This window comes from Coenobita brevimanus, chromosome 23 (genome assembly GCF_032717465.1).
Source record: "Coenobita brevimanus isolate Jiangsu-jjx chromosome 23, ASM3271746v2, whole genome shotgun sequence".
Classification (NCBI taxonomy): Eukaryota; Metazoa; Arthropoda; class Malacostraca; order Decapoda; family Coenobitidae; genus Coenobita; species Coenobita brevimanus.
The window spans coordinates 163,595-172,972 of NC_136976.1; positions in this window are offsets into that span (position 1 = coordinate 163,595).

Genomic DNA, 9,378 nt, shown 5'->3' on the forward strand with positions numbered 1-9,378 from the left:
AGAAGTTTGAGAGAGGGAAGAAAAGACAGTGTGTGATGAGAGAGAAGGTCAGAGGTGAGAGAGGAGAAAGGTGCGGGTGGGGAAGAAGGGTGGGGGTGAGGGGTAGGGGAAGGCTGTAAGGGTCAGCGCTGGGAAGGAAGGTGAGGGAGGGATGCAGGGGTGAAGAAAGGGTGCTGGGGTGAGGTGGATGGGACGAAAGGGTATAGTAGGCGGAAAAAAGAGTAGGGCAGGGGTGAATGAGGAGACAAGAGGAGTACAACAGAAAGCAACCAGCAACAGGTCTACTGGTCTTTTCCAAGATGTTTATTATGGGTCAAAGACAAGGATCACTAGGCAAGGGAGACAGCAGGCAGGTTCTCCCCCACTACCAACAAATTCTACCTTCTCTATGTAACACAGACATGAACAACTCATAGGAAAAGATAACAGGAAATAATATTCTATACTATCTTAGCCTGAATGGGAAAATACATAAAGTCAACAAGAGATCCAGTATATTGTATATCTATATTGTTCTGCGGTTATACCCTCCGTGCTTAGAACTATAAGAAAATCTAGAAATGTATTATTCAGAAATGACAACGCTTAGCTGGGGATCAGTAAATATACGTATCGAAGTGGTTTTTAAGGGTGAGTATTCTACCATACTTTAACGCATTGGGAGGTGCCTTGTTTCATGCATTTACAACTCTAAAAGAAGTGCGTATCTTCATGTGACTGGAAACGCTAGTCAACCATTTTATGACGATGGAGAAATTAGAGGAAAATTAAGAATGTTAGAAAATGAGATAATTAGAGAGGAAACGAAAATCTATGAAAAAAACAGAATACGAAAGAGAAATAACCTTTCAGGAGTCAAGAGAGAACGTGAAGGGGAAATGAGAGAATCAGAGATGAAGAGAGAGAATGTGACTGGAAAAGAGAGAATCTGAGAGGGAAAAGAAAGACTGAGAGGAAACGAAAATCTGGGAGGGAAAAAGAAAGAATGTGAGAGAAAAAAGACAGAATATGACAGGAAAGGAGGGCATCTGAGGAGAAGAGAGAGAAATGAAAGGAAAAGAGAGATTTTAAGTTGAAAAAAGGGATGAAAGGATTAATGATGAGAAATAAATGAACCTGTAAGCCATGCGAAGAGGAATGAATACAAAATTGAAGGCGAGGATTTAAAATAAGACGACAAAGATGCAAAAAATGAGAGAGAGAGAGAGAGAGAGAGAGAGAGAGAGAGAGAGAGAGAGAGAGAGAGAGAGACGTGAGGACAGGGAAAGAGGAATCACGGCTGAGTAAGAAAAGCAGAAAAAAAAGATAAGCGGTCGCGGAGAAAGCGCGTACGCACGCACGCACGCACGCACGCACGCGCACACACACACACACACACACACACACACACACACACACACACACACACACACACGAAAAGGAGAACGACTCTCCACGATGGTCAGCCATTACTCAAACTTGCTCATCGTGAAAAAATGAAGAAAGTGAAAAAAAATAAAATACAAATCTGCCCTTATACCTAAATATTACGGAGACTCATTTATCCTGAAAATTAACTAGTATCTTTCATAAACACGATCCCAGAAAATTAACTCAACCGTGTCTCAAAAGTGACAAAAAAGTTGGCAGGTTTTCTGGGAAGCGATCAAGTAAAAAAAATTATGCTTCAGTTTATATTGTTTTTTAAAGCTGACGCGAAGCATGAAATTTAATTGTCTTTGGGCGACAGCATAAAGTCTGAGGTGTGTGTGTGTGTGTGTGTGTGTGTGTGTGTGTGTGTGTGTGTGTGTGTGTGTGTGTGTGTGTGTGTGTGTGTGTGTGTGTGTGTAAGTTTATGTGCGCTATCCATTCTTACCTTAGTACACACACACACACACACATAAATAAGCTTTCACAAAACAGCACATTAACACTCTTTTACACAAACAAAGACATACTTAAAAGTACACTGCCTGAATAAATACCTCTCTCTCTCTCTCTCTCTCTCTCTCTCTCTCTCTCCCCAGACATGATCAATTAGAGCAGCCGCTGCCCAGCTATGCAAGGGAGGGCTTATGAAAGTGTGAATTAGCATGTATGAAGTGAGTGTGAGTGGTTAAGTGCCAATATATGATAGCATTAGTGTGCATACCTGTGTGTGTGTGTGTGTGTGTGTGTGTGTGTGTGTGTGTGTGTGTGTGTGTGTGTGTGTGTGTGTGTGTGTGTGTGTGTGTGTGTGTGTGTGTGTGTGTGTGTGTGTGTGTGTGTTGTCTCTTGGTGCCTGGTAGCATCTTCGTCTGAGTGTGTGTGTGTGTGTGTGTGTGTGTGTGTGTGTGTGTGTGTGTGTGTGTTGTCTCTTGGTGCCTGGTAGCATCTTCGTGTGTGTGTGTGTGTGTGTGTGTGTGTGTGTGTGTGTGTGTGTGTGTGTGTGTGTGTGTGTGTGTGTGTGTGTGTGTGTGTGTGTGTGAGACAGACAGACAGAGACAGAGACAAAGAGAGAGAGAATATTTTAACATCGAGGATTTCACCACGAAGTTCTTATTGTGTAACCTAACCAATGAACATATTTCCTCCATCATCTCTTCCATTCACAGCCTTATCAGTCACTATTCAGCATTTAATAGCTTCAAGATACACTCAGTAGTAGCAGCAATACCCACTCCATGCAGCCAGTACCCCACTACATTCTCTCCAAGCACCCAACACCCCAATAAACTCACACATTACACCCTACACCCCGCTACACCCACTCCATACAACCTACACCCCATTACATCCGCTCCATCATCGTACTGCATCCACTACGCTCACCATCCTATCGGCTCTATAACACGTAGCCTAAGCCCCTTCAAAGCTCTGCGGCAGAAATAGACAATACTACGGCTCCACATTGCTTTCACAGTACTTCTTCGTGACTAGCATTATATTTACGTTAATCCACTGTTACAACGCTGCACTTAAGGTGGAAAGTTGCAATTATAGGCCAAGTCCGAGTACAAAGTGTGTAGTTATTTTTCCCTAGCCGTATAAAGCTCTGCGTCTTTTCCTAACCATATAAAACTCTATATTTTTCTTAGCCGTATAAAGCTCTGCATCCTCTTCTTCTGTTCTCTCTGCACGTAGGCACTTCACAGACAGCTCTCTTTATATCCTTATTCAGATTCCTCCGTCCTTTTCTGCAACGCTCTTCACCTATTTTATTGCTATGGAAACACTTAAGCAATTTGTTTCTGTCACGACAAGACATTTTTATTCAACTGTGGAAAATTCTGAGAGGGTACACAGTAAATCCTTGCATTATTTCAGCTACGAATATCTCTTATGCCCTGTACACCATCCACCCCCTCAAAAAAAAAAAGAGGGGGGGGGGGAAGAGGTAAGGAGAGACAAGATTTTTTAATGCATCTGTGAAAACCATGTAAGTGTAAAGTGTACAGTATATATTCTTCCTACGTTACGATTAGATGAATCCTGTAAATTGGCATGCAAGTTAATCGCTATCTAACGATCACAACTGTTTTATAATTGACTCACAACCTCTACAGAGCCTGTCTAATTTCTGCATAACCCTTCCTTCCCTTTAAGTCCTTATCTCAGTACTGCACTCTCAGGATGTCACACAATTCAGGACCCTCCTTGTTAAACTCAACTCACACTTTCCTCACCCTATCAGCCCTAAACAGCACTTTTCCAGCCCTGTCAGACCCTACACAGGCTTACCCCTGCGTATCAGCCTATACACATCCCTTTCCCAGGCCTATTACTCCTATCCCAGCCCATATACAGCCCTTTCCCAGTCCTGTCACCCCTTTTCCTGCCCTTTCCCAGGCCTATTACTCCTATCCCAGCCCACATACAGCCCTTTCCCAGTCCTGTCACCCCTTTTCCTGCCCTTTCCCAATCCTGCCAGCTCTTACCCAGCCCTGTCAGCATTTCCCAGCCTTTTCCCAGCCCCTACACAGCCCTATAAGTCTCAACATAGACCTTTCCCAGCCCTTACACAATTCTCCAAGTCCCTCCTCCCCCCACCCAACAGTCAAGCGCTGCCCCTGAGGGTGTCGCTGTACTTGGCACGTCTCTAAATTATGCGTGTGTGTGTGTGTGACGTCTTAAAAGCCTGGTGGACTGTGGCACCATGACGGCTAAGGGGAGGGGGGGGGGCAGGGAGGTACTGGTGCTGTGGTGGTGGTTTGTAGATGTGGTGGTGGTTGTACTAAATGGTGGTGGTGGTAGACGGTGGTACTAGTAGAGGTGGTGGTGGAGGTGGTAGACAGTGGTAGCAGTAGTACTTGTAGAGCTGGTGGTTGAGGTTTAAGATAGTGGTGATGGTGGTGGCGATGGAAGTCTTAGACGGTGGTAGCAGTAAAAATGGTGGTGGAGGTGGTAGACAGTGTAGTAGCAGAGTTAGTGGTGGAGGTGGTAGACATTGGTAGTAGTGGAGCTGGTGGTGGAGGTGGCAGAGAGTGTAGTAGCAGAGTTAGTGGTGGAGGTGGTAGACAGTGGTAGTAGTGGAGCTGGTGGTGAAGGTGGTAGATAATGGTTGTAGTAGAGGTGATGGTGATGTGGTAGTAATGAAGCGGGCGGTGGCTGACTGACGTGGATATATCAAAGGAAAGACAAACAAAAAAATCTACCGTATACTCTTCCAACATACTCTACAGGGGAATGAAAATAGTTACTATTTCATTTGTAATTCCTTTTACGTAACAAGCTGCTCCCTAATGAGAAAAGATTTAAGACCCGTATATTCTGTAGTTAAGGAAGCTCTCAAGCACCTCTTCCTTACCACCTTATTTCTCTGTCTATAGCTCTTTCATCGTAACTTGGCCCAGATTTTCGTCCATTTGTGACTTATTTCCCGTGGCTCGGAGGCAGAGAAAGATCATGCGACAGCTCTCCATCCTTCTCTTAGCACTCCTTCGTGACTAGCATATTATTCTGCTGTTAATCTGTTGTTACAACTCAGCATTCACGATGGAGTGGTAAATTTAGGCCAGGATGGAACAGAATGAGTGAAGTACGCTGATACATTTTCTATCCTCCTGTATGCACTATGTACTGCTATAAAAATCTACAGACATATAGAATAACAGGTGTAATAATAGGTGTAATACTTGACAACATATGCTCAAGGAAAGGGGAGCAAGAAAGCCTAAATTAGTGTCGAGAAGAGTCCTAATGCCGATTATTCTCCGTACGGTGAATAAAAGTAGTTACAAATTTATATCGGATTCCATAAAATCCGTTAACAACTTTGAGGTGGAAATCTGCATCATTATATATATATATATATATTTTCTCTTCTATTCGTTTTCCTCTTTCTCCCTCTTCGCCTTCATCTACATTTTCTCTCCGCCTCTCCAGTTCTTTTCCTCCCTCCACTTTTTATTCTTTTTTGGCCTTATCCACCAGGCAGGCTTCATCTCCGCCTCGTAACTTCGCTTTTTTCGTCTCTCTTTTTCTCTGCTCGCTCTCTCTCTCTCTCTCTCTCTCTCTCTCTCTCTCTCTCTCTCTCTCTCTCTCTCTCTCTCAAACCGGTTGGCACAGAGATATTGCCAAGACTAAGAATTTCCGCCCCTATCATACACCCAGTACTGTAAGAGGTGGGGGAGGAATACAAAATACAAAGGAAAGCAAACAGCAACAGACCATATGGTCCTATCGAGGCTGCTTGTTACAGAGTAGACTATGACTACGAGATCTAATTCTACATGCTGAAGGATAAGGATAGTAAAGCAAGGAGGAGGAGAAGAAGGAGGAGGAAAGCAAAGAAAAAAAAAAGAAGAATGAATGCGAAGAAGAAAAAGAAAAAAACAGATGAAGAAGAAAAAAGAAAAAGAGAGAAGAAGACAAAAGAGAAGGTGAAAAAAGGGAAGGTGGAAAGGAAGTGGCGGAGAGGAAAGTTACGAAAGAAGAAGCAGAAGAGGAAGCCAAGTACCAGACACGAAATAACTATTTAATTCCACATAAAGTAGGAGTAACTTCCTCCCCACATCCTCCCAAGACAAGCGGGCCATCTCAGCTCTGATATATTCCCAATTAACGCACTGAAAAAAAACTGCATCTTAGGCACAACAAAGCAATGTAATATCACCCACGACTAACACGCCTCAGCTGAGAAGATTTCCATGGTAAGAAAATATACATAAAACAGACACTGTATATGCACAAAGTCAATTAGAAAGCTGTTTGCTGACAAGGGAAAACAATTTTATCTCATCTCAAATGTATACTAACTACCAATCCCCATTTTTCTGGCAATGGTGGCAAAATTTATATTCTTATTCAGTCAGCAATAAAGCTGCAAACTAAATATAAAACAATTAAATCTTAAAATCAGGAACGCTCCCATTAACCTTTTTATTCGCAATGGAGGTTATGCCATTTTAAATATTTCCACAAGCGATATAAAGAACTGCACACTTTCATCACCATCATCATCACCACCACCATCATTATAATAAACCACCACCACCACAACAACAACAATAATCATCATCATCATCATCCCCACTATACAACCAGGTAGATGGTATAGTATCGCGAGGGAGGAATGCGAAAGACAGAAGTAGAAGTATCAACAGAGCGCCAAATACAGTGGGCCACACAATGGTTCACTCCTCATTTAAACCTTGAAATCTTGGCCCAGCATCACATGCAATAACCATTCTAACCTGTTTCTTTGACGGTATATATATTTTTTCTTGATACACTTCATTAATGTAACTGAGGTACTTTGTTAATTACCAAGTGCTGGTAGCTGGGACAGCTCACCATCCACTCATTTCAAGTGACTACACTGAATGACATGTCACTCGGTTCCCTGGATTCCAGGAATTAATTTACTTTGCTCAGTGGTAACCATTTAACCAATTGGTAGTTATGGTGATCTAGTGGGTTAAGGTGCTCCAAGCGGATTGGGCCTGCAAGAGTCTCCATCTATGGGATGAATGTGATTTATTTCTCACATAATGCCATACACAGGCCAGCATGTTTGGTTACTCTTGCCTTAATGCCCTACATTACTCACAACTGAAAACCAAAAAAGTCCATCATCCACTTAATCCATGTCACCTTCAGCTAACTGGACTGACAGGTAGGCCAGACTCTTTTCTATAACACAGGAAACCATTTACCTGGTTGGGCAGTAGCCATAGAGCAAACAAAGAGATGCCTGGCGGAACAGTGGGTTAAGGCGCTCCAACAGAATGTGGCCCTTAAAAGATTTAATTACTAGGGATGGATAGGGTTCACTGCTCATATAATGCTAGTTAACGAAGAATGATTGATCAGGCTTGTCTTACATGTCTGCAATGAGTAGTTTAGTCCGGGGTTCCCACGTTCCTGATGAGGCAAGAAACACTCTCTCTCTCTCTCTCTCTCTCTCTCTCTCTCTCTCTCTCTCTCTCTCCAAAACATTGATATAGTTGATTTACACAACGCACTTCATTAGTAAGGTGATTTGTATTTCATATTTAACTGCATGAATACAGGAAAACAAACACGGTGTTATACATCATTATTTGCTCTACAATGAGAATTCCAACTAACAATTAATTTTTATCTTACATTTGTACCGAAACACACTGAATGTCACATTTTTAAATGATACGATGGGAGAACATATTGTTATTTATCCACAACTAAAAATAAGTAAGAAAAATGTCAAATCTCACTACCAATTAAAACAGCTTCCACATTATCTGATAACAAGCACGTAGTTAAAGAAAATATTATTCATACAAAATAATATCATCTCAAAACAATCATACCAGCTTCCACTTCAGCATTCTTTTTTTTTTTTTTTTTGGTGGCAAGAATTTAAGCATAAAAAAAATGAAACAGAATCAGACTTGAATTTCAGTGCATAAAATTTGCACAACGCTGTCCTATTAAAAATGCGAACTTATGCTTGAAATAATAATGTACTCGCTTGTATATTAAGACAGAATACACCAGATGGTTAGGTGATGCTGATAGCCGACAGACACTTACATGTATATACAGATTAACAGACAGAAACAGAAAGGTAGACAGGCAGACAGACAAATAGCGATAGGCTGATGCAGAGACAGACAGACAGACAGACTGAGGTAGGTAGATCGGTAAATGGACAGATACAGAAATAACTAGTTGATATTTATAATGGCTAATTATACCAGGGCTAAAACAAACACTTTAGTTGGCCAGCGTTTAGGACTGACACAGATCCATCAACACACAACCTGAATCATAGAAATAAAATATAATGAGCAAACTAAGAGCAGTACCAGGATCTCATTTTTATACCAGCGCCAATTAATTATCACGGCAAAGATGAGGTATAATATATAGTGCCATATTCATTTATAAAGTGAAATAGTATACATTATTCATTTTCCGAGGCACACACATTAAAATCAAATACTACTTTAGTCTGCTATATTTGTTTATTGCCAGAAGTTTATGTTCCTCTGCCTTGATGACTGGATGTTATTCCTGACACTTTGATAATAAAGAAATTTAGCGTTTTATCTATTTATCTATCTGTTTACAAATACATATATGTGTTTATATATGTATCCCTCTATCTATCTATATCTATCCAGCAATCAGTCCATCTATCTATTTATCTACCTGTCTTTCCCTCCCTCCTTCCCTCCTTCCCTCTTTCCAATGCAAGACCCGACATTTTCAGAAGCCTGATAGTCAATAAAACCTTCCCTCACGCTAGCCAAACAGGACAGTAGCATGCGAAGGTTGAAGGGTTATATTGGTTTTGTTTGTGTGTCAGAGGCTATAAATGCTCTAAGTATGAACCGACAGGGCGGGAACATGTTAGTATATGAAAGGACACTACCAGCAACCACTTCATTGTCCGTCACAGTTAGTCTGTTTGAGCCCATTCTCAAGGTATATATATACACACACACACACACACACACACAAAGAACAATTAAATCTCTTCCTCAATTAATAAATAGAAAAGTTCCGTAAGAATTAAAATAAAAAGCAGCAATTAATTTACCTGATATGAAAAACAACTTTTTATCATACCTTAATTACAACACATTTACCGACTGCAATATCACCTGTGTTACCTGTGTTATATCCGCAATCTACATAAAAAATTATAATAATACAACACTAAAAAAAAAAAAGAAACTTTCTTTTAATTTATTTATATGTTTCTGAAGACGCATACCCGGTAGGAAGTTTTATGTTAACTGAGATGACCATATAATTCTCTCGTAGCCCCCCAACGGCAGACGATTTTATTCAGCCGAGAGAGAGAGAGAGAGAGAGAGAGAGAGAGAGAGAGAGACTGAGCGTTAATACTGACACCATTAACCCATCCACACTCAGGATAACTTTGGTATTCCCTTGCACCTAGCTCCAGACGATTTTATTCAGCTGAGA